The sequence below is a fragment of the Lagenorhynchus albirostris genome, chromosome 2 (genome assembly GCF_949774975.1).
Source record: "Lagenorhynchus albirostris chromosome 2, mLagAlb1.1, whole genome shotgun sequence".
Lineage (NCBI taxonomy): Eukaryota > Metazoa > Chordata > Mammalia > Artiodactyla > Delphinidae > Lagenorhynchus > Lagenorhynchus albirostris.
In genome coordinates, this window is record NC_083096.1 from 141,497,903 (window position 1) to 141,524,539 (window position 26,637).

The window sequence follows — 26,637 nt, forward strand, 5'->3', positions numbered from 1 at the left end:
ACTTTTTTCTTGTGATCTGTCTTGTTTGTTGTTTGTCAATCTTATTTTTGTTTTCAAAGAACCAAATTTAGGCTAATTTATTGATCCTCTCTATTGTGTATGTGCACATCTGTGTATATTTTCTGTATTATTGATTTCTGCCTATATCTTTATTATTTCTCTCGTCCTGCTTTATTTTGCTCTCTTAAAAAAATCTTGAAATGAACATTTAACTCATTAAATCTCAACATTTCTTTTCTGATAAATGTGTTGAAGACATTAAAAACCATAAAGTTTTCTTAAGTACTGCTTTAGCAGTATCCCACAGTTTTGATATGTAGATTTCTCATTATCAATTACTTCAAAATATTTTCTAATTTCCATTCTATTTTTTGACCCACAGTTACGGGGCATCTTTTCAATTTGCAAACGTATGAGATTTCGAGTTATCTTTTACATTGTGGTCAGAGAATAAGTTCTGTTCATTTCAGTCCTTCGAAATGTGTTCAGACTCGCTTTGTGGACCAGTTTTGTAAATATGACTGTGGACCCTCCTCTCACTTACTCAAGGACAGCACTGCTCCAATAATTCTCCGCTCTTTCCTGAATCAATTTTTGCCTTCCCCCTGGGTCATTCCCATCAGCATACATGCCTGCTGTTATTTCTAACTTCTTAAAAAAAAACAAAACCCAAACCCTCTCGTGACTCCATATCCACCTGCAGCCTCCTTCTCCTCTCTCTACTTCCCATTTGTCTTAGCCTGCTTTCCCCCAACAGCAGAGAGTTTCATGCTCTGCGGCAGGTAGTTTCCTTGGGAGGTGATCCCAGGGAGCAGGTATGAGAGCTGAGGGAATGAAACAGAGCGGGGAGGGGACGTGGGGAGAGCCAGTGCAAGAGTGCATTCCTACAAACTGGTACAGCCACTATGGAGAACAGTATGGAGGTTCCTTAAAAAACAAAAAATAGAGCTACCATATGATCCAGCAATCCCACTCCTGGTCATATATCCAGAGAAAATCATAATTTGAAAAGATACATGCACCCCAGTGTTCATTACAGCACTGTTTACAATAGCCAGGACATGGAAGCAACCTAAATGTCCATCAACAGAGGAATGGATAAAGAAGATGTGGCACATATATACAATGGAATATTACTCAGCCATAAAAAGAAACGAAATTGAGTTATTTGTAGTGAGGTAGATGGACCTAGAGTCTGTCATACAGAGTGAAGTAAGTCAGAAAGAGAAAAACAAATACTGTATGCTAACACATATATATGGAATCTAAAAAAAAAGGTTCTGAAGAACCTAGGGGCAGGACAGGAATAAAGACTCAGACGTAGAGAATGGACTTGAGGACATGGGGAGGGGGAAGGGTAAGCTGGGACGAAGTGAGAGAGTGGCATGGACATATATACACTACCAAATGTAAAATAGACAGCTAGTGGGAAGCAGCTGCATAGTAGCACAGGAGATCAACTCGGTGCTTTGTGACCACCTAGAGGGGTAGGATAGGGAGGGTGGGAGGGAGTCGCAAGAGGGAGGGGATATGGGGATATATGTATACATATAGCTGACTCACTTTGTTATACAGCAGAACTAACACACCATTGTAAAGCAATTATACTCCAATAAAGATGTTAAGAAAAAAAAAAGATGTGGTATATATATACAGTGGAATATTATTCAACCATAAAAAAGAACAAAATAATGCCATTTGCAGCAACATGGATGGACCTAGAGATTGTCATACTGAGTGAAATAAGTCAGACAGAGAAAGACAAAGGTCATATGATATCGCTTATATGTAGTACCTAAAAAAAGGGTACAAATGAACTTATCTACAAAACAGAAATAGAGTTACAGATGTAGAAAACAATCTTATGGTTACTGGGGGGTAAGGAAGGGGGGAGAGATAAATTGGAAAATTGGGATTGACATATACACACTACTATATATAAAATAGATAACTAATAAGGACCTGCTGTATAGTAGCAGTCCCCAACCTTTTTGGCACCAGGGACTGGTTTCGTGGAAGACAATTTTTCCACGGGCGAGGTTGGGCGTGTGAAGGGTGGGGGGGATGGTTCGGGGGTAACGGGAGCGATGGGGGGCGGCAGATGAAGCTTCGCTTGCTCGCCTGCCGCTCACCTCCTTCTGTGCGGCCGGTTCCTCGCAGGCCGTGGACCGGTACTGGTCAGCGGCCCGGGGGTTGGGGACCGCTGCTGTATAGCACTGGGAACTCTACTCAATACTCTGTAATGGCTTATAGGGGAAAAGAATCTAAAAAAGAGTGGCTGTATGTCTATGTATCAATATAACTGATTCACTTTGCTGTATACCTAAAACTAATACAACATTGTAAATCAACCATACTCCAATAAAAAAGAAAAAAGTGCATTCCTGAGCTGCCTCACCTTCCAAGGGGTCTTTAAAATTCCTCTCAGGGACTTCCCTGGTGGCACAGTGGATAAACTCCATGCTCCCAATGCGGGGGGCCCGGGTTTGATCCCTGGTCAGGGAACTAGATCCCACATGTATGCCTCAGCTGAGGAGCCCGCATGCCGCACCTGAGACCCTGCACAACCAAATACATGAATAAATATTAAAAAAAAATAAAAATAAAATTCCTCTCAGAGCCCTGTCTAGGGGACGGTATTTATTCATGGGCGTCCATACCCACTGGTCGGGGGCACAGCAGAAGCGTTAACCCGCCACCCACTTTAGGGTCGTTGTCTGAGGTTGCCTGGCATGCGTGTGTTTTGTAGGAGACGCCGTCAGGCTGCCCCTGCCTGAAGCCGGGAAGCATGTCTGCACCTGGCTGCTGTGGCCAAGAGGGGTCTGGGAAGCCATTTCAGCAAAATGAAAGAGGTGCCTTTGCTCAGCGTCTTACATTGCTCTCCTCCAGTCAAGCTCTCACTCCACCCTCACCTCCAAACAGCTCTTGGCTCTAGCCAAGGTTTCTAGTGCCTTCCATGCGGCCCAGTGGACAGCGCTCAGCCTTGGATTCAGTCGACCACTCTCTACTCTTTGCAGCACCGCCCTCTCACAGCTTCAGGACACGGCTCTTGCTCTTCTACTCCTCGGGCTGCTGCTCGTCAGCTCCCTGACTTCTAGTATTGGCGACCCTGGGCTTAGTCCTTGGACCGCTTGCTTTTCTGTTTATGCTGTCTCCCTTGGTGGGCTCATCTTGTATCACTTTGTTTCAAACACCATCACTTGCTGCTGATCCAGAGTCGTGTCTTGGGCTCTGATCTGGGCTCTGAACTCCAGACTTGTCAATCTAGTTGCTCTCCAGGGTCTCCATTGGCAGGTCTCATACATACATGACCGAAACAGCTCCTGGAGTCTCCCCAGACCTGGTTCTTCTCCTGTCGTCATCTTGGTAAATGGCAACTATGTCCTTCCATATCTTCAGGATCAAGCCCTGGTGTCATCCTTGCCTCTTCCCTTTCACTCCCTATAGCTGATCTGTCAATAAATCCTGGTGCCTCTACACTCACAGTATATCCAGTCCAGCCACTCCTCACCACCCTGGCTGAAGCTACTACCATCACCTCTCACTGATTGACTGCAGTAGCTGCTCAGTTGGGTTCTCTGTCTCTGCCTTTGCCCCCATCAGCCCAGTAGTCAGAGTGATCTTGTTAAAGCAGTGGTTCTCAACTGGGGGCATTTTGCTCCCCGAGGAACAATTTGGCAGTGACGTTTTTTAATTGTCACAGCCGTGTGTGTGTGTGTGTCTGTGTGTGTGTGTGTGTATGTATGTGTGTACACGTACAGGCACACATGTGAGCTACTGGGGATGCTGCTAAACATCCTGCAATGCACAAGACAGCCTCCCAGAGCAAAAAATTAACCGGCCTCAAATGTCAGCAGTGCTGAGGTTGACAAGCCCTGTGTTAAAATATTAGTGATGTTGCTCTTCTGTTTAAAATTCACCAGAACTCTCATCTCATCCAGATGTGGAGGTAAAGCACAAAGGCCTGGGAGGTCCTACATGATACACACACACACACCCTTATTCCTCTGGCCTCAGCTCTTCCTTCATGCCCTCAAGCCTGCCCCACCTCAGCCATGCTGGCTTCTTGCTGATCCTGGAACATGTTAGGTCTCCTGCTGCCTCAGCACCTTGGCACTGGCTGTTTCCTTTGCCTGGATGTCCTTCCCCTACAGCCAGACATCCATATGGCTCAGCCCCCAACCCAGGTCTTTATCCAAGTGATACTTCTCAGTGAGGCCTTCCCTGAGCATCCTATGTAGAACTGTGTCCTCCCCTCAAATACTTTCTTTATATTTTTCTCATTATCACGAACATCCTGTATAATTTACTTACTTATTTTACTTCCCCCATTAGAAGGTGTGCTCCATGAGAGCAGAGATTATTATCTGTTTTATTCACTGCTGGATTCCTAGCACTTAGAATAGTCCCCAGTGCATAACAGGCACTCAGCAAAAACGTGATGAATGAATGATAAATGAATAATGCTTTGTAAAGTGTAAGTCATACTTGTGATATTTGTGATTATTATTACACTGTGGTGCTACTAAGGGAGATGGTAGAAACCCTGCCATAAGGGTCTTGAAAAAAATAACACAGATGGGGACAATTGGTTAACTATTTGGGGAAAAAAATAAAGTTAAATCCTCACCTACATTATCCTGCAAAATACATTCCAGATGGATTAAGGAGTTAAGTGTGAAAAATGAAACCACACAAAAAATTAGAAGGTATTATAGGGAAATATTTATCTTATGTCTGGTTGGAAAAGAACTAGCTTTACTTAAAGCCCATGGAAGTGATCTCAACTAAAGACTGTTGGATTAGACTACTTGAAAATTTAGAACATTTTTATGTGTAAAAATTTATAAACAATAATGAAAGGCAATAAGCAAAATGAGGAAAGTATGTAAGCCTGATGTATTTGATACCTAAGAAAAGCTCCCCCCAAAATGATAAGAAAAATGCAGAAAGGATGGGAACAGGCATTTGACAGAAGAAGAAATACGGATAGCCAAAGATATTTTCAAATGTTTGCCCTCACTAGTAATAAAAGCCAAATAAAAATGAAGTCTGATTTCAGTCTCACAAATTAGCAAAGCTAAAGGAAATCCTGTTGCTTATTGTTGCAACGTGCAGTGAAGTTGGCCCCCTCACCAGTCACTGGTGGGAATGTAAATGGGGACAGTCTTTCTGGATGGCAATTTGACAATGCGTTCTGTGAGCCTGGAAAATATTCAATCCCTTTGACCCAGGACTTCCTCTTCTTGGAAGTTGTCCCGAGGAAGCGTTCAGAGATGCAGACAGTGATTTATGTTCACGGGTGCTCATAACAGCATTATTTATAAGAGCAAAAAATTGGAAACACCCTACCTAAATGTCTAACAGTGAGGAATAACTAAATAAGTTATGGTGAATTCCATGATGGAATACTATGCAGCTGTTCAAAGGGGGCTTTTGAAGAATCCTTAGTGACAAGGGAAAAAATGCTCATGAGTTGATAGTTAGTGTTACAAATACTAAAGTGTCAATATGCAGTAAAATGTTAAATATGTGTGTGTATGTGTATATGCACAGATACAATCATACACATAGGTGTAGTGGAAAAAAATGAACATTTTAAAACCTAAGCAGTCTGAGGAAGCAACTCAAGTGTCCATCGACCAATGAATGGATTACCAAAATGTGGTATATACATACAATGGAATATAATTCAGCCTTAAATAGGAAGGAAATTCTGTAATATTCTACAAGGTGGATGAACCTTGAGGACATTATACTAAGCGAAATAAGCTAGTCACAAAAAGACAAATACTGTATGATTCTACTTATATGAGTGGTCAAAACCATAGAGCCAGAAAGCAGAATGGTGGTTGCCAGGGGCTGGGGGGGAGGGGAGAATAGGGAGTTCTTGTTTAATGGGTACAGAGTTTCAGATTCATAAGATGAAAAGAGTTAGGGTGATGGATGGTAGTGATGGCTGCATAACAATGTGAATGTATTTAATACCATGAACTGCACACTTAAAAATGGTCAAGATGGTAAATTTTATGTTCTGTGTATTTTAACACAATTTTTTATAAAAGAAATCTAAACTGTCTGAGAGATAGGGTTATGGAATTTAAAACAATTTTTGAAGATATTTTGCCCCTTAACATTCATGACACATGAACATGGTGAGTCAGATAGGAGAGGAAAACCCAAGGCTCACACATGAATGGTCTAGGATGGCTTTCTCAGGCGTGTGTGTGTGTGTGTGTGTGTGTGTGTGTGTGTGTGTGTGTGTGTGAATGATCAGGAAGGCTCTCCAGGCTTTCCAGAAACCACTTGATTTAGCCAATATTAGTCCCTGCCCTCATGGAGCTTGTGTTCAAATGGGGCAGACAGATGTGAGCAGCCAGAATACTATGTAGGCAGTGGTATGTGCTAAGAAGGGAGATGAAGCAGATGAGGGGTTAGTGAGTGGTGGGGCCTGGGGGTGGTCAGGGAAGGCCTCTCGTAGGAAGGGAGGTCTGAATGACAGGAAGCAGGCATCCTTGATCCCGGCGCAGAGGAGACAGCTAGTGCAAAGGCCCAGAAGGAGGAGCAACCTCCCCGAGTGGGACGAGGCCAGTGTGTCTGCAGTGGGGCTGGGACAGTGGAACAAGGAGCCCAGTGATGCCTCCCCTTCTCCTCTGTATCTTTGGGTCATGGCCTGTCTTCCGAGACCATCTCATGCCTTGTTCATTTCTAGGACACCGTTCTGAGCCAGGTGCTTGGCCAGTGAGTCAGGCTGGCGGGAGAAGTGCGGAGAGGCCCTGAGGAGCCAACAGTCCAGTGATGGGGATAGCGGGAGCCCAGCGGGGGCTAATTCATGGGGCTATGAAGCATGGAGGAGTTCAGGGAGGAAATGTTTGAGCTGGACCTTGAAAGATAAGTAGGATTGAATTCCCCAGGTGGAAGTGGGTGAAAGGCATTTCAGGAGAGGGAACGGCATGAAGCATGGGGTGGGGTGGGCTTGCACATTCAGGGCTTATCAGGGGAACGGTAAATAGCTGTTAGGCCTGGACTATATGACTATATGGGGTGTGTGTAGTCTTGGAAGATCAGACCAGAGGAGTGGTTTGGAGCCAGGCTGTGAAGGGCCTTGAGTGTGCCAGGCCAAAGAGGGAGACTTTCTTTTAAAGTTTGGTGGTGGCCAAACACTAGGCTAGCAGCAGGATCAGCTCAGCAGGACCCTCTGGAGCACTCATACAAGGCAGCTTCCCTGGCCATATCCCACGAGATTCTCATTTGCTATATCTAGGGCAGGGCCCAGATATATTTTTCATAAGTCCCCCAGGTGATTCTGATGTGTCACAGAGTGTGGGGCTCACCACTGTGGACGAAGAGTCATTGAATTGTAAAAGGGAGATCCGGGACCCTGTTTGTTCTCTGCCCTGGGAGCCTTCCCTGATGGCCGTCCCTTCTGACCTCTCAGGGTCCCCCTAGGTCGAGAGGGTTAAATTAGTTAATAAGGTGCCTGGTACTCAGATGTAAGTTCCATGTGGGCACTATGTCTGGTTTATGATTCTATCCCTGGTGCTGGTACAGAGAGGGCACCAAAAATGTGTGAGGTGCTTCATGAATATTAGCATCTTGCCTTGGCCATCCCCCTGCCCTTGGTAGATGTGATGCTCGTATTCAAGGTGCTGGGGCATCAGAGAATGATAAAAACAGCATTGAGCATCTCCTGGGTGGCCATGGGAGGATACAGGAATGGATACGGTCATATTTATTTGAGGGAAGCCTTCTAGGGATATATAACACAAATATAAAAATGCTATAATTCAGGGCACTCTCTTGAGGGCAGAGACCCAGGCTGGGTCCTGACATGATTGTGAGTTCAGGACGTGACCACTGAAGGCACCCCAGGCAGAGGGCACAGCAAGACTGAAGGACCAGCAGTGGAAAAGGGCACTGATCCTTGGGGAACTGGCCCCTTGGGGTGCAGAAGCTCATACACTTGCTGTCTGTCTGTCTGTCTCTCAGGTGCTCTGTGCTGTCACGTTGGGCCATCTGTTTTCCTGCATTCTTTTGGGTGGAAGGAGTAGAGCTTTGGTTTCAGGGAGGCCAGGCTGTGTGGCCTGGAACAAGTTATCTTGGAGTATCTTAGAGTCTTCATCCATAAAATGGGAACAATATTGTCTTCTTCACGTGGTTGGCTTAAACAAAACAAGTCATGCCAAGCCCAGCGCCTGGCACACAGCAGGTACATAATTAATGTCGGTTCTCATGTCCCTCCTCCCTTTCTGTCCCACCTCTTCTCTGATTGATAATCAGCCATAGGAGGTCCCGGTGGATTTCCCAGCCAGGCACGCTGGCCCGGCATTCTGCTATCTCTTTGAGATAATAAATATACAAATAAAACCGAAATCCATTATTAGCTTCTTCTAGACTGTCTGCATGATTTATGGCTTCAAAGTGTCTCTAGTTAATCTGTCGAAAGGGATTTTAAATTTCATCCGTCTTCCCTGCTGGCAGCCTCCTCTACCTTGAATTCAGCTGTTTGACATGTCTAGTACCGGGGTCCCATTTTAAAAACATTTACAGTGGGCCGGCAGGAAAAAAAAATCAGAGATGGAGCAGCAAGCAGGAGGCTCAATTTGGCACATCTGCTTTTAATTCTACGCATCTCCAAAAGTGCAAATAACTTGAAAGTTCTCCCAGGGAAGAAGTCCGCTGTGCCCACGAGGGCTACCTTAGGTGACTGTAAAGGAGAGATGGATAATTACTGAAAATGAATTGTCACTGAAATGGAACCCTCCCGATTGGTCAGGCTGACCATCTGCTGCTCACATGTGCAGGCAGCTCTCCACACCCCTCCAGGACTGCGGAGCACTCAGCTCTGTGGTTTTCTTAACCTCTGCCTCCTGGCCGCTCAGATAATGAGTTGTCCGGCTCACGCCAACTGAGGTGGGGGCTGCACAGGGCCCATGTGCGGCTGTGACTATTGGCCTTGGAGTTAGGGCACAGGCAGAACTGCCCAGAATTCAGTTCAACAGACCGTGCGGTAAGCCCCTGTGACTGTCAGGCCCTGGAGTATGTGTGTATGTGTGTGTGTGTGTGTGTGTGTGTGTGTGTGTGTGTGTGTGTGTGCATGTGCGCATGTACATGAGTGCCCGCTGTACTCTACTGTCAACAAAGCCCTTTTACATTTATCACAGGTGGGGAAGCTGAATTGCATTCATTTATTTATTCAGAGAAAATGTGTTCATTCAACCCCTGAGGCGTACCAGTCCCTATATTAGGTGCTGGACACAGAGATGAATCAGCCACAGCCTGGCCTTTGGGCACCAGTGGGAGAGATTTGGGAGGGGTTGGTGAGGTCTGCACCTCTGAGAGATCTGAACAGAGGTGTCCAGGAAGGTTGCACTGAGGCAGCATCACTTCAGCTGGGCCTTGTGGGATTCATGCACGTGACAGTTGAATTGTTGAATTCCTATTATTCTGAGGCAGTGCTCTCAGATCTAGGAGGTGATCAAAACAGACCAAGTTCATGAGAGCAGAAAATAAATAGGTGAGTAAAGAAACAAGACGCTTTTAAATAATGATGAGTGCTATAAAGGTGGTCGAACTGGATGGTGTGAGGGTGAGGTTCCCAGAGCATCAGGGAAGCCCTCCCAGATGAGGTGGCTTTTGCTCCAAGATGTGAATGGGGACAAGGAGCTGCACAGACATGAGAGAAGAGAGGCTGGAGAGACTAGAAAAGCAAAGCCCCTGAGGTGTGTTTGGGGACAGGGCATGTGTCTTAGCCGCTCAGACTGCTGTAACAAAAATACAACAAACATTTAATTCTCAGTTCTGGAGGCTGGGAATTCTGAGGTCAAGGTACTGGCAGATTGAATGACTGGCGAGGACCCAATTCCTGGTTTGTGGGTGGCCAACTTCTCACTGTGCTCTCATATAGGGGAAAGTAGAGGGAAGTACGCTCTCTTCTGACTCTTAGAAGGGCACTAATCCCATTCATGAGGGCTCCACCCTTGTGACCTTATCTAATCCTAATCACTTTCCAAAGGCCCCACCTCTAACACCATCACACAGCAGGTAGGGTTTCAACATGTGAATTTTGGGGGACACAAACATTCAGTCTGTCACAGTGGGTGTGGCAGGAGCAGAGCAGTGAGGGGCTGATAGGCAGAGGAGTTACCCTGGCTAGCTTGGGGATCCTCTGGACACAGGCTGGTGACCACCAGGCCTGGGGAATGAGGGCCACTGGAAAGGGTTTGGAGCAGAAATGGGGGTCCCTGGGGTGAGGTGGCAGTGTGTAGAGCCTGTGGCTGCCAGGCTGTGGAGGACAGACTTGGCAGGAGTTCCAGAGAGAGGTGTGGGGAGCTGTCTCCTGGGGAAGCTACGGGTTGTGTCTGTTGTTTGTTTGACTTACTTCTAGATGGATTAACAACTAGCTGCAGTACTGGGAACTTCAGTATTTGGCCAGGGTCTGGTCACACCAAAGGGAGATGTGGGCTTGGCGTGGAAGAGGCTGGACCCTGGCACCATGCCTCCTTTGCGCTCTGGGCCTGGTGTTTCCACCAGGAGGCAAAGGGACAGAGCATCTGTTGTCATGAGCGGCTAGAGAGGGGAGTCCGTAAGACCAAGCTGGTGCCCTCCCTACAGCTCCACGGTCACTCAGCCTGGGCATGTGGGGGCTGGCCTGGACCTCTGTGAGGGAAGGTGGCTCCCCCTCTGATGGGAGAGGCAAGTCACGGGCAGATAGGTGTGAGCACTCAAGGGCAGCACTGTGAACACCTGTGCCCCCGTGCTGGTTACAGGGCCTGGCCTGCAGCCTGTACTTGGGTATTGTTTCTGCACAGATGGATGGATCAATCTGAATGGGGGTTTGGGAATCAGATAGGCCAAGGTTTGAATCAGTTTCTTCTCTGAGCCTCTCATTTCTTCATCTGCAAAATGGAGAAAACATGAAAGTTAAATAAGATTTTGCTTATATAGTATTGGGCCCAGCACCTGGCACCTAATAGGAGTTCACTCTATAGTGGCTGTATATCCCAGAGAAAGAGCCAGGGCTGGGAATGCAGTGTGCTCTCTAGGCTGGGGAGACAAGAATGTCAACAGCAGGTGCCCAGTAAATGTTTGTTGAATGAATACTGGAGTCAAGAAGAATGAATGGATAATACAGTTTGCATGTTGGGACTTGGTCCAGAACTGGACCAGGTGATAGAATCTGTGACTCCATTATGATAGAGGATAAAGTCCAAGGTTACTGAAGTGGCCCACCGGGCCCCACCTGCTCCAGCCCCTGCTCATCTAATTCCTGGGCTTTTCCTAATCCCAGCTCTGAAATACTCAAAGCTCCCGATACCTCCTGCTCTTGCATGTCTGCTCCTTGCATTTTTGATGCTCTTCATGCCCTGTTTTCCTGGCAAGTAATCTTTCAGTATTTAGCTTGAGTCATCTCCTCTAGGAGGTTTTTCTGACTTTTTCCTGCTCGGAGGAAAAGGAGGTCCATACAAATGAAGCCAGGAGTGTCATCCAGACCCAGAGCTGCAGGAAGCTGGACTTGTATTTTGTTTTCTCTTCAGAACTGGCCAGCAGGAAGAAAGTCCTTCATTATAGCAGCAATCATTAGCCCTTCAGTGAGTGTCCAGTTACCCACATTCCAATAAGCCACTGTTGCTATTGTCCCCTGGTTTTACTTTAATTTCCCTGATGATTAGAGATGCAAAGCATCTTTGGATCTTCCTATGTGCATATCTTCTTTTGAGAAATCTATTCAAGTCCTTTGTCCATTTTTCAATTGGGTTATTTATCCTTTTATTATTGAGTTGTGAGAGTTCTTTATATATTCAGGATAGAAGTCTTGTTAGGTATATGTGTAGGGAATATTTTCTCCCATTATCTGCCTTGCCTTTTCATTTTCTAAATGGTGTTTCTTAAAGAACAAAGATTTAAAATTTTGCATCAGTCTAGTTTATCAACTTTTTCTTTTGTTTCTTGAATTTTTAAATAAACTTTTGCCTGTCTTGAGGTATACTCTATTCTAGAAGTTTTATGGTTTTAGCTTTAAATTTAGGTTGATGATGCATTGTGAATTAATTTTTGGGTACAGTGTGAGATAAGGGTCAAGGTTCATCTTTTCCATACCGGTATCCAGTTATCCTAGCAACATGTGTTGAAGAGACTTCTTTTCCTTATTGGTTTGTCTTGGCACTTTAGGGAAAAATCAGTTGACCATATTAGTGTGGGTTTATTTGTGGGCTTTCTGTTTTTTCCACTGATCTATGTGTATTCGTCTATTCTTATAACAACACCATGCTGTCTTGATGACCGTAGCTTTATAGAATGTCTTGAATCAGATAGTGTGAGCCCCCAACTTTGTACTTCATTTTCAATTTTTTTTAGCTATTCTAGGTCCTTAATATTTTCATATATAGTTTAGAATTAACTAGTCAAGCTTTACCAAAAAACTAGCTAGAACTTTGATTGGGATGACATTAAATGTAGAGATTGACTTGGATAGAATTGACATCTTAACAATATTGAATCTTCCATCCATGAACATAGTATCTCTCCTCGTTTATTTAGGTGTTGATTACTTTCTCTCAGAAGTGTTAATAGTTTTCAGTGTAAAGGTCTTACAAAACTTTAACTTTGTTCCTAAGAATTTTATGTTTTTTTGATGTTATTATATGTGAGATTGCTTTTTAAATTCTATTTCCCCATTAATTCCTCTAGTATGTAGAATTATAATTGTTTTTACATGTTGACCTTGTATCCTGTGATACTGCTAAATTAATTTATTCTTTCCATGTTTTTCTTTTTGGAGATTTCTTAGGAATTTCCATGTAAGTAATCATGTCATCTGAGAGTAAAGAGTTATGCTTCTTCTTCTATTTTCATGCCGTCTTCTTTCCTTCCCTAATTGTACTAGCTGTGGGACCTTTAATATGTTGAATAGAAGTGGTGAGTATGGGCATCCTTATTTTGTTCCCAATCTTAGGAGAAAGCATTCAGTGTTTCACCGTTAAGCTTGATGTTAGCTGTAGTTTATCATTGATGTACTTTATTATATCAAGGAAATTATTTTCTATTCCTAGTGTGCTGAGAATTTTTATCGTGAATTTTTTTCTGCATCAGTTGAGCTGATCATAAGGCTCTTCTCCTTCATTCTTTGGATTTAGTGAATTATGCTGATTAATCTAGAACCTTACATTCTGAGGATAAACCTCACTTGGTCATGACGAATCATCCTTTTCATATATTGCTGGATTTGATTCATGAGTTTTTTTAAAAGAGTTGGTATCAAATTTGATACTTTAACCATAAATGTGAAATTGTAAAGAGTAAAAGAAGTTGGTTGTAAACCATAAAAAGTACTAAAAGATACTTAAAGTAATAAATAAACTAAGAAGTAGCATATACAGCCCTATCACCATTGTGTGTTAATTGCTAGAAACAGACAAACTAAAGTTAACAAGTTTCTTGAGAAATTAGCAAAAGAATCCCCCCCTCCAAAAAAAGTAAGAATAGGCAAAACAGAAAAAGACATTAGATAATGATGAAAGAAATGTGTATTAGTTTCCTGAGGCTGCCGTAACAAATTACCACAAACTTGGTGCTTAAAAAACAACGGAAGTTTATTCTCACAGCTGTGGAAGATTCTGGCATCAAGGTATTGGCTCTGGAGGCTTGTGGGGAGCATGCATTCTTTGCCTCTTCCAGCTTCTGGTGGCTGTTGGCATTCCATGACTTGTGGCTGTGTTGCTCCCGTCTCTGCCCCTGTGGTCATGTCATCTCCTCTCTGTGTCTCTCCTCATATGGGTCCTTCTCACTGGATTTAGGGCCCACCAGGATAATCTCTTCAGCTCAAAATCTTTAATTTCATTACATCTGCAAAGACCCTTTTTCCAAATAAGATCACATTCCTGGTTCCAGAAATTTGAAATGGACCTGTCTTTTCAGGAGCCACCATTCAGCCTACTGCACAATGTAACGTCAAGATTTCCTGTATGAAACATTGACATTTGATAACTGATAATGAAATGCACTGAATAATAAATATAAATAAGAGGACTAAATCAACCCATGAGCCTTGATTTTGACCAGCTTAATATTCTTTAAAATGCTGCTCTGAGCACAAAATCAAAACTTATTAACTAAAACTAAAACCATCTCCTCCAACACAAATGGTTGTCATCTTTATAAATGGCTAAAATAAATAAGTTTTGGGTAACTGTTGAGGTAATTTGGGAATGTAGCCACTTGGCGAAGTAATTTGTGGCTAATTGGCTTTTGATGAATTGGTCATTTGACACATTGATTTTCGGCCAGCTGGCACTTGAGAATTGATGTTCGTCAAGTTGGACAGCCTCCCACACGGGCCTGGGGCTTAATGTCTGGGGCCAGGCTGTGAGGCCCACATGGGCGCCTGGCAGGCTGAGCGCTTGGTCAGGGATCCAGAGATCATCTTGGACCGGAAGGGGAGAATCCAGAAGACCTGGCCACTCCCCAGCCTTGGCCACCCGCTTCATCCTGAGAGCCTGCTCTGGGCAAGGCTCTGTGAGATTTGGGGCATACAAATCCTAACAGAATGAGAGTGACCTTTTATTACTGCATTATAAAACGCCTGTGAGCATTGTCTCATTTGCCCCTCACCACTGCTGGTGCAACAGGTATGATCATTTGTATCTTACAGATAAGGGAGGTTCAGAGAGGTTGGGTTACCTGGCCAAGAACACATCAGTGGGTCAACGGCAGAGTTCGGATTCCAGACCAGGTAAGTTGTCTGTCTCTAAGGCCCATGCTGTTAATCACTGGGCCAAAATGGATTGGATGTAGTTCTTGTCCTCAAGCAGCTGCTGGTGCAGTCAGCTCCTTCATCAAGTATTTCTGAGGGCCTCCTTGCAGCCGACAGTGGAGCCCTTTCCTGTTTCTCCAGATGAGGAGGCTGAGGCCTGGACGAGGTGTGAGTTTTGTCAAAACAAAAGTCACCCGGTATCTGCGTCAGAGCAAAGATTGGAACCAGGCGGGGCCTCGTTCCTCCCCACCCGGCTGCCTCCACCTCCAGCCTGGCTCCTGGATTTCTGTCTTTGTGTTCTTGTCTCCGAAAGTGGGACAGACCCCAGCGGCCTCCTGCCTTCCATCCCCCAGCCCTCCTTGTTTATGTCCATGCTAATGGGCCTTTGCAGGCTGGCCCAGCTGCCGAGCGCGAGCCAGCGAGCCACCTGGAGCTGCGTCTGCCACAGAATGTTTACGGTGCACGGAGCCGAACCGAAACAACATCCATCTTGTTGACTGGTCCCAAACACTGCGCTCATTCACGGCCTGTCCGCTGACACGGTCCCCGTGCTTGGCAGTGAGCTGCCGCGGCTCACCAGGCAAAACCTGGCAGTGAGATGGTGAGAAGAATGCAGGAGGGCTTTGGGGAAATCACACCCTGAGCCCCAGGAGGCCCTCTGGCCCGTTTTCTATTCACCCCATCCTTTAACCAGATTCATCCGTCAGGATGGTGCACTGTGACGTCAGGGTTGGTCTGAAGAAAAGATGCTGGGCACTGAGCTGGCATCAGGAATGCAGGTCAGTGCTAGCCACAGGCCTCGGTGAGGACGGATGAGATCATCTGTGTACACGCGGAGTGCCACGTTGTGGAGGCCAGCGGCCCAGCACCCTGGAGATGGCCGGGGCTTTACCCTAGACAGACCTGGCTTGAATCCGGGCATGGCTCTCGTCACCTCCCAGACTCAGTTTCCTTATCTCTCGATGATCCCTACCTGGCAGAGCTTATGGGAGAAGCTTTAAGATACACTCGTAAACCAAGCTGTCCCGTGAATGTCCCATCTCTGCCAGGACACTAGGGAGAGTGTTACCCTCTCCAGCCGCCTTTAAGAGGTAGCAGTGAGGTGCCGTGGAGTGAATGCCTGATGGAAACTCTGGAGAACTGGGTCTGATCCTGACTTGGCCACTGGCTGTATAAATGTGCAAGCCCCTTGCTCTCTGTGGGTCTCAGTAACCCTTTTCTGTAAAATAGGAGGCTGAGATTAGATTATCTTTCAGGGCCATTTTAGCCCTGACATCTTATAATAGAGTAACTGAGGGATGCTCCTCGGGGAGTGTGCACTTCCTTCACCCTAGGAATGGCCTCTCTGGGCCTCTGGGCAACCCTGTGGGTGGGGTGTGGGATGATCACTGCAGCCATGGCTGAGGACTGTAGTCTGGAATCACCAGCCCTGTGATTGAATCCGTTTCTTTCCAAGTGTGTTACTCAGGAGAAGTCATTTTGCCTTCCTGGGCCTCAGTTTCCTCATCTGTAAAATGGGCTAATAGATCTATCTAGCAAGACTGTGGAGAGGCTTGGATGAAACATTTAGCTCTGCCCTCCAAGGTATGGACACATCACTTACATCATATGGTAAGGGCTGCGGGGGAGTGATTCCCAGAGTGCCTGGGAGCAGCCAACCACGTGGGGAGAGGGTGGCAGAATCAGGGAAGGCTTCATGGAGACAGTGGTCATGCTAGAGGAAGGATAAGAGGAGGATGCTGCTTCATCCTTGTAGAGGGAAGAGGAGTGTGGACTTCAGTTCTGGCACTGATCCACCCCAGAGTCTTTTTCTGTTTAAGGGTTCATGTGACTCACGAGACTATGGGCTCCTGAGGGAAGCACCAGTGTCTGGCTCACCTCTGTGTCCCAGTGCCCAGGCCTGGCACACATAGGAGCTCAGAGTCGGTGCGTGGATGGGTGCTGACTTCAGCCCATTCCAGAGAAAACCGTGGGAAGTGGCAGGCCTGTCAGGTAGTAAGGAGTCCCGAATGCTAGGGCTGGCGGGAGGGAGAAGTCAGGGTCTTGTTCAAGACCGGCCCCCACTCTGGGTCATGAGGCCTCTTGACAGGGCATTCATGACGGTTCTTTGGGGTGAGGAGAGAACAGGAACGTTTAGAGACACCTCCAGTCCACTCCCCTTGTTTTACAGCAAAGGAAACTGAGACCCAGGAGCTGGGGGCTGCCCAAGACATGTAGTGAGTCCTCTGGGAAGCCCAGAACACTGGGCTCAGCTTCCCTGTCCAGGGGGCCTTTCCCCGGACTCTTAACCTGAAGTGTGAAAAAGGGGCTTGGGGGGCTTCCCTGGTGGCGCAGTGGTTGAGAGTCCACCTGCCGATGCAGGGGACGCGGGTTCGTGCCCCGGTCCGGGAGGATCCCACATGCCGCGGAGTGGCTGGGCCCGTGAGCCATGGCCGCTGAGCCTGCACGTCCAGAGCCTGTGCTCTGCAACGGGAGAGGCCATAGCAGTGAGAGGCCCACGTACCAAAAAAAAAAAAGGGGAGGGGGCTTGGGACTGAACTCGGGGGCTACTGCACCACACACACGAGCACTGATTCATTTATTTTGGATTGAGAACCCAGCTCCCTCCTCGTGGAGTGAATTGTGACCTCGTGGACCTTTCTCCTCTGTGACATATGTTGATGGTATGTGCCTGAATAGGCTGCCCCGTCAGCTGTATCTTCCTAGACACCCTCCCTTGCAGTCTCAGAAGTCGGGGCAGTGTGGTCCTGTCTGGGCCGGGCAGTCCAGAGTAGAACCCAGGCTGGGCCAGGGCTGGACCTGCAGTCTCCCCGCTCCTCACCGAGGCCTGCTCCTGTTTGGAATGAAAACACTTCTAGATGCTGCTTCAAGTTCCCTCAATCATGTTTTTGGAAATGTTCCTTATGTTTCCATCCCCCATCTTTCCAGGGAAATCAGAGAGTTTCAGCCAGTAAAGCTGTAATGGCTGGAGTGGAGTCTGCAGCCTGACCGGCACCCCCTTCCCCTCCCTGCCCCGACTAGGGGCCTGTGTCTTTGAGAAAAGGCTTCTGCCTGTCTTGTGTTTCTAGGTCTCTCTTTCCTGGTAGCAGAGGTTCGAGTGTCATTCAAGGCCTTGCTCAGCTCTCGCCTGATGTATTCTTCTCTGCATTTGTCCTTCACTGTCATCTAATGCACTTATACATGGGCCACACACACAGTGCAAAGGGAGCTGTGACGGGGGCCACATGGGGCTGGCGTAGCACAGAGGGAGTAGTGAAGGCTGCTCCGCAGGGAGACGGCAAGGGCAAGGGCAGTACTTACAGGGCAGGTCTGGGGGGCTGTGAGCAGCCGGGTGCAGCTCTAGGCTGGCGGTGTTGGGAACCTGCAGGAAGGGGACTGGACAGTGGGAACAAATAGAAGGTACAGGGTTTTGTTTGCCTGGCTTAGGCATTCAGAGGGTATCTTGTGGGTAGTGGGAGCCATGGAGGGTTAGGAACAGGGGGAAAAGCGGACAGATTTTTGTGCTTTGGAAAGATCACCTTGGCCGCAGTGGAGTGACTATGTCACGTCTAGGTGAAAGGTGGTGGCGGTTTGAACTGAGGCAAAGATGGTGAGGACGGTGAGGGAGGGATGGATTGAGAGCTGGCAAGTGGCGGGCATGGGGGCTGAAGGTGAGGAGAGAGCTGGGTCAGGGGGCACAGCAGGAAAAAGGGAAGGTATAGGGTGGGGGGAAAGGGAGTGGGGAGGTGAGCTTGGTCCCGAAGTCTCAAGCCTCAGACTCTGCTCCCTGGCCTGGGAGACTCACCCGCCTGAGGCCCTCTGTCTGGCTTGCCTCTCCCAGGGCTTCCAGAGTCAGCCTGGCACACCCACACCTCCTGTCCCTGCCACGGGGCCTGGGCTGCCCACTCGCCTTCTCCGGGGAGCCCGCATGGGAACCGTGTGCCTGCCTTCCTGGGGGTCCTTATGGGCCTAGGGCTCTCTGTGTGTCACTGAATCCAGAAACAGGTCCTGGGAGTCAAAAACATCACACCAGGCCTATCCTCGGAGTGTCTCAGGGCTGCAGAGTCAGACACACCTGGCTGAATCCCAATCTCCCCATGCTCACCTCACTATGTGACTTCGGAGGACACCTCCCTTTCCCCATCTGGAAAACGAGGAGTTGGCCTGGTCAGTGGTTCTCAGCACTTTCTTTTTCTAACAGGACCCTCTTGTACTGCCTCCTTTACACTCTTGAGATGAAATTGGTAGATAATGGAACCCGTCGGCACCATAGTTCTTAAAAATTCCATATAATATTTCAACTGTATTATAGAGAAGAAATGAAAGGGAAGAAACCCTTAAGTCATGTGTGCTTCCCCATATAAGCACCTAGAGAAGTTGCCAGTTGCTCACACCTGTGCCCGGCATTCCTGACCAAACCTGCCAGCTACAGACGCATAGACGTCACAAACGGAGGGACTGAGGGTGACATCATTTTATGAAATGGTGAACAACTGGTCAAGTTCCAAACAAAACACAGTACCATTTTTCCTCCATGTACATCGTACGTAGTTCCATTCCTGGAAAATTCAGTGTATGTTAAAACCATAAAAAAAATACTTTGTGTTTATGTGTAAAATGGGGCTATGTTCTAGACTTAGATGACCAGGTTGCTTGCTTACAGATATTTTGAATATCTGGCAACATATTCAAAAGTTAGTGTAGGGCTTCCCTGGTGGCGCGGTGGTTGAGAGTCCGCCTGCCGATGCAGGAGACACGGGTTCGTGCCCCGGTCTGGGAGGATCCCACATGCCGCGGAGCAGCTGGGCCCGTGAGCCATGGCCACTGGGCCTGCGCGTCCGGAGCCTGTGCTCCGCAACGGGAGAGACCACAGCAGTGAGAGGCCCGCATACAGCAGAAAAAAAAGTTAGTGTAGGGCTGACCCACCCTGGGCAGTGAGTTGGCCATCCCTGGCTCTTCCCCACTAAAAGACAGTGACTCCCAGTCATTGTGACGCCAGATATCCCCCCAGGGATTTTCAGTGTGCCCCCTGGGGTGGAACTTCCACTCTGGGGAATCCCTATTGCAATGATGGCTGAGGGAGGGCGCCTCGTGCCCTGGTGAGTAAGGGTGCAGACTGGAGCACTGGCTGTGGGTCCTCGAGGAGGGCAGAGGAGGAGAGCAGAAAGCCCTATGGGATATGGCTGATCAGGGAGGGCTTCCTGGAGGAGGGGCCCTGGGAGCTGAGTGATTTCAGCTCTGGGGCCCAGGAGAGGGGATTTTTCATAAGCCAAATCAACATCTATGACTTCCTCAGTAAGCTTTGCCAGCCTTTCTGGCCACACTGTGGAACAAATGATCTTTTCCAAGAGTCAAGAAACTCTGAGCCTCTCTGAGGTACAAGGAACCATTCTCACTGCCTGCTCCATGCTGCATCTCTGGATGTACCCTTTTCTGAACGTTGGAACATCTTCCTTGGGATGGTGGTATTTTTTCAGTCATAACAACTGATCCTTCCCCAAGGACCCGAGATGGAGGGAGGGGATTTTAAGGTGCTGGCATCTTGTGTGCCCAGACCTGCCTGCAGCTGCCTGGAGCTGGGCATTTCTCCTCATTGTCTGTATGTCTTCCTTCTTACTTTATAGATATTTTTAGCAGTTTGAGGGGATGTTTCATCAGTTAGGGGGAAAAAAACTGACATGGGCATAGGAGTTAACTAATTAGCTTGATTTAAGGGGAGGGAGTTAAAAAAAAGGCCAAACATGAAATGTTAAATATATGCCTGACATAAATATTTATGGTCCTGTATTTACTGAAAAAACACAGATGGAATATGTTTGTCTTTGAGAAGTTTTTATAGATTTTAACAGCCATTTCCTCTGGATTTCTTGTCATCCCATTACTCTCTTGTTTTCGTCTTGGACAAAAACAAAGGGGTTTTGGTGACCATAACTATTGCCCCCTGATGATTTAGGCCAGGCAGGGACTAATGTGGGGCTCAGGGCACCCTAGGAAGTAGCAGGCTTTCCGATCCGAGAATCATGGGTTTTTACACCCTTGGAATCAGAGAATTTCCTTATGTCTGATCCATAACATCGTAGACTCTTAGAACCATAGTAATTTACATGCTTAGCTTTATAAAGTTACATCATCTCAGAATGAGAGAGTCATGGAATTTTAGAATCCCAGATGCATGGAAATCTCTAATCTTAAATTTTGGAACCGTGATGGCTCAGTATGATGAAATGTAGAATCTGAGAATTTTAAGGGCTATCAGAGTTTATTTACTAGACCCCGCTTCTCTTACCCCTGGGAAATACATAAATATGCTGAATATGTGCAGTGCTTTGTTCTGGCAGCCCTGGGGCCCCTGCTGTGTGTTGCTCCCTCCTCACTCACTCACTCAACCTGGAATCGTGTGTGTGTGTGTGTGTGTGTGTGTGTGTGTGTGTGTGTGTGTGTGTGTATCTTCCTGGGCACTCCAGCAGTCATTTACACCTAGTGTAGGTGCAGCCTTTCCAGGGAAGGATCTGAGAAGGGGGGGGGGAGGAGGGAGACTGTGAGATTGCAGTAGGAACAGAGAGAGGACAGAGGCTCTGGCAGAACAGCCTGAGGAGGGGAAGCCCTGGGTCCTGAAGACTCACTGGGCTGTGCATCTCTCCTGTTCACCGTCTTATCTCATGTGAAGGTGCCTGTCTCCTTAGGGCTGTCCTCTTCTGTGAGCCTTCAAGAGGAAGGGTACCCAGGGGTCCTCTGGTCCAGTGTGGGGAGTACCCACGCTCCCCCTGCCTGGAATTGCTGGTGATGGGCTGGGAAGGACGGGGCCTGTTCACAGATCCATGTGCTGGACGATGGTCCATGCCGAGTTAGGGGCAGCAGTCTATCCCAGCTCTGTCTTTGGTCTATTCTCAAGGACGGATTTGGGCACATTTTTTTAAATTATTGAAACAATATGAAATATTTTGAAATATGTAATACAGAGATTTTAAAATCTTTTAAAATTTATGTACAGTAAAAATCACTAAAACAGCGTGTGTATGAACGGTTCTGTGAGTTTTGATAAATGCAGTCATGTTATCACCATTACAATCAGGAATCAGAATAATGCACTCAATCCAAAAGGAATGGAGGTTTTAGGAAGCATTCTGATAATAAGGCCACCACTCTCCCCACAGCTACTGTTTTTCTTCTTTTTTCAACACAAACTCAGACACCCTTCCACACCATAAGTCAAGTCTGGTCTCTCACCCTTCCACGGCTTTCTGCTACGTTGGTACAAAACCCAGAGCTTCGGGAATTCCCTGGTGGTCCAATGGTTAGGACTCTGTGCTTCCATGCAGGGGACACAGGTTTGATCCCTGGTTGGGGAACTAAGATCCCGCGTGCCGCGCGTGGCACGGCCAAAACAAACAAAAACAAAACAAAACAAAAAACAACAACAACAAAAAGCATAGTAAAAAAGAAAAACCTGAAGCCTCAACAGGACTGTCAAGACCCTGCTGGTCAGACCCAGCTGGGTCTCATCACCTGCCTCTCTCATCCTTGCTCACTAGGCTCCAGCCACCCCTGGCCTTCTTGTGTTCCTACCCTGGAGAACACTCCTACCTCGGGGTCTTTGTACTTGCTGCTCCCTCTGTGTGAAAGCTCTTTCGCCAGGTGTCCACATGGCTCCCTTCTTCCCTTCACTAGGGCATTTGTGTAGATGTCCACCCCTCGGAGAGACCTGCCCCGACTGTCCCCATCTCTCTGCACTTTCTAGCTTCTTACCTTTAATTTAATTCACATTTATCCCTACTTCATATTATAGTATATATTTATGTGTTTACTTTTGAAATTGTCTTCTCTCTGATCAGAATGTCAACACCGTGAGAATAGAGATTTTTTTTCTTGTTCATCATTGCATTCCTGTGCCTGGTGCCTGGTCCTTGCACAAAGTAGGTATTCAGTAGACATACGTTAAATGAATGAATGAGTGATTAATGGTTTTTTAAATTTATTTTATTATATTTTATTTTTGGCTGTGTTGGGTCTTTGTTGCTGTGTGCAGGCTTTCTCTAGCTGTGGCGAGCAGGGTCTACTCATTATTGTGGTGCGTGGGCTTCTCATTGTAGTGACTACTCTTGTTGCGGAGCATGGGTTCTAGGCGCGCGGGCTTCAATAATTGCAGCGCACAGGCTCTAAGGCACACAGGCTTCAGTAGTTGTGGTGCGTGGGCTCAGTAGTTGTGGCACATGGGCTTAGTTGCTCCGTGGCATGTGAGATCTTCCCAGACCAAGGATCGAACCCGTGTCTGCGTTGGCAGGCAGATTCTTAACCACTGAGCCACCAGGGAAGTCCGTGATTAATATTTGATGTATTGATTTTCCATTTTTTTTCTATTCAAGTTAGTTTTATGCATGTGGAATTTTGAATCTTCTTTTTATTTAATTCTGATAAATATTTTCCCTTGTAATTAAAACCTTTAGTAAATCCAATAAAACTCATGATAAGATACCTTGTGATAAGATGTCTTCATATAAAACATGGCAGTAGCTCCTGTCCCCTGTCCAGCCTCTTCACAAAAGAGTTCTTTTCTCTGGAGGTTGCAGGGAATTATGGGTTAGGAAGTGACTGCATCATAACCATTTGAGGTTTTCTTAGTTCCTTGTGTAGTGTGTACTTTGTGATAAGTGGGCTGTTTCTGACATATCTAATAAATGAAAACATCTTTTTCCCATATATTAACTGGAAAAAACACCAAAATACCATTTTAAAGGAATTGAAGATTAATTGCATTATGATGGAATTCTACTATATTTAATGGCTACATAAAATTTCTGCTGAGTAACTTTATGTAATCATTTTCCTGTTATTCGATATACAGACTATCTCCTATTCTTTTCTATTATAAGTCACCCTGAACTGTTAAAGTAACAGATTTTTTTAAAAATGAGAATACCTAGAGTGGTGAGAGTGCAAGGAAACAGGGGCTTTCCTGCACTGCTGATGGTATAAATTGATATATTCCTTTTGGAGAGCAGTTCGAATAGCAGGTAGCAAAATTCTTTAAAATTTTGCATGTCCTTTGACTCAGCCATCCATCTCACATTTAGGAATTTATTCTAAGGCTATAAATATGGGTGGACATGAAGACAGGTCTGTAAGGACATTCATTACATGATAGTTTCTGGTTTTAATCTTTTTAAACAATATAAATCCTAACTGTGGAGAATGGATTAACTAAAGTATGTACAAGCATATTATTGAATACTATGCAGTTATTAAAATTATATGTTGGAAGGGGCTTTTTGCATCTGTTTATAGCAAATAAGCTTATATCAGACTAACCTTCCCTCTGAATAAAATATAAAACCCAACTGTTTGAAAGCATCATGAACTACCAAGACAACCAGGACTTGTGGCACCAACACCCTGAAGAGAAGGGAAATACACTGACATGAATCTGACTCTGCACAACTTCTTCCTTTCAGGCATTTGCCAGATTGCAATTTGTATAGGACCAAGAATTGGAGAAATGAACAGAGCTTTCTGCAGCCTTACTATGCTGGAGATACAAAAACTGGAGTTTAGGGCCACCAACATAGGCAAATTTTGAGGGGCCAAGGTTCCATGGAGATAGGAAGTGCCGAAAAGTGAGCTGAACATTAAGTGTTGCGTTTCCTTCCAAAATATTTGTTGATTCTTAAGTGGCATAGGCTATACGGCTGAGAAATCAACAGTGTGGCAGTTAAGAGGTTGAGGATCTAAGCGAAGCTTTCAACAGCCTCAAGTTCTGGGAACTTATATTGACGTTCAGTGTCAACCAGGGAGGAGTCCGGGCATCCCAAGTTTTCACCTGGGGACCCTGAAGGGCAGCATCCTAGGGGAAAGGATGAACCAGAAAGAGAGCAACCTTTACAAAGCCTAAAACTGAAATCCTAGAGTGGATAAAGATCATCTTCCCCTCTTTTAACTGCCTTTGAGAAGCAAAAGAAAATTCTCTCTGGAGGAAGATATCATCTGGAGCCTGTACAGACTTCATACACAATGTTGGACATTCAGTCAGAAAGTACCAGGGATACGAGGAGGCAGGACCAATGGGAGGGGGGGGAACATACAAAAACAGACTCACAGGTGGTCCACATGTTGGATTTATCGGGTACAAGATTTAAAATAACTGTGATTAATGTGTTCAAGAAAATAGATTACCAAATGGAGAATTTCAACGGATATCTGAAAGCTATAAAAATTAATCAAATGGAAAATTTTAAACTAAAAAATAGAAAAATTTAAGAACTCAAAAGATGGATTTAATAGATTTTTAAAAAATTTTTATTGGAGCATAGTTGATTTACAACATTGTGCTAGTTTTAGGTGTACAGCAAAGTGAATCAGTTATACATATAGCCACTCTTTTTCAGATTCTTTTCACATATAGGTCATTACAGAGTATTGAGTAGAGTTCCCTGTGCTATACAGTAGGTCCTTATTAGTTATCTATTTTATATACACTACTGTATATGTGTCAACCCCAATCTCCAAATTTATCCCTCCCCCTTTCCCCCTGGTAACCATAAGATTGTTTTTGACATCTGTGACTCTATTTCTGCTTTGTAATTAAGTTCATTTGTACCATTTTAAAAAGATTCCACATATAAGCAATATCATATGATATTTGCCCTTCTCTGTCTGACTTACTTCACTCAGTATGACAGTCTCTAAGTCCATCCATGTTGCTGCAAATGGCATTATTTCATTCTTTTTTTTTTTGCGGTACGCGGGCCTCTCACTGCCATCGCCTCTCCCATTGCGGAGCACAGGCTTCGGACGCACAGGCTCAGCGGCCATGGCTCACGTGCCCAGCCGCTCCGCGGCATGTGGGATCTTCCCGGACCGGGGCACGAACCTGTGTCCCCTGCATTAGCAGGTGGACTCTCAGCCACTGTGCCACCAGGGAAGCCCTCATTCCTTTTTATGGCCAAGTAATATTCCATTGTATATGTATACCATGTCTTCTTTACTAATTCCTCTGCTGATGGACATTTAGGTTGTTTCCATGGATATTGTAAATAGTACGGCAATGAAGATTGGGGTGCATGTATCTTTGTGAATTAGGGTTTTCTCAGCGTACGTGCCCAGGGGTAGGATTGCTGGATCATATGGTAGCTCTATTTTTAATTTTTTAAGGAACCTCCATACTGTTCAGTGGCTGTACCAATTTATAGTCCCACAAACAGTGTAGAAGAGTTCCCTTTTCTCCACACCCTCTCCAGCATTTATTGTTTGTTTTTTGATGATCACCATTCTGACTGGTGTGAGGTGATACCTCATTGTAGTTTTGATTTGCATTTCTCTAATAATTAGTGATGTTGAACATCTTTTCATGTGCTTTTTAGCCATCTGTATGTCTTCTTTGCAGAAATGTCTTTTTTTTTTTTTTTTTTTTGCCGTACGTGGGCCTCTCACTGTTGTGGCCTCCCCCGTTGCAGAGCACAGGCTCCGGAGGCGCAGGCTCAGTGGCCATGGCTCATGGGCCTAGCTGCTCTGTGGCATGTGGGATCCTCCCGGACTCACGAACCCGTGTCCCCTGCATCGTCAGGTGGACTCTCAACCACTGCGCCACCAGGGAAGCCCCAGAAATGTCTATTTTTTAAAAAATTAATTAATTAATTTATTTTTGGCTACATTGGGTCTTCATTGCTGCATGCAGGCTTTCTCTAGTTGTGATGAGCGGGGGCTACTCCTCATTGTGGTGCACGGGCTTCTCATTGTGGTGGCTTTTCTGGTTGTGGAGCACAGGCTCTAGGTGCGCAGGCTTCAGTAGTTGTGTGTCACAGGCTCTAGAGTGCAAGCTCAGTAGTTGTGGTGTACGGGCTGAGTTGCTCCACGGCATGTGGGATCTTCCCGGACCAGGGCTCGAACCTGTGTCCCCTGCATTGACAGGCGGA

At 46.1% G+C, this 26,637-nt stretch overlaps 1 protein-coding gene across 2 annotated transcripts in view; it reads left to right on the forward strand.

Annotated features, from left to right (window-relative positions):
* The window catches only part of GLIS1 (GLIS family zinc finger 1), a 226,178-nt gene that overhangs the window by 100,723 nt on the left and 98,818 nt on the right, over positions 1–26,637 (forward strand). The window contains exon 1 of one of the 2 annotated variants that reach the window (XM_060142586.1): positions 14,681–14,731. The exons of the other annotated variant lie outside the window; for it this stretch is intronic. The gene's annotated coding sequence lies outside the window, so the exon portion shown is untranslated. Of the gene's footprint in view, positions 1–14,680; positions 14,732–26,637 lie in introns of those variants that run through there. 2 annotated transcript variants of the gene reach the window in all.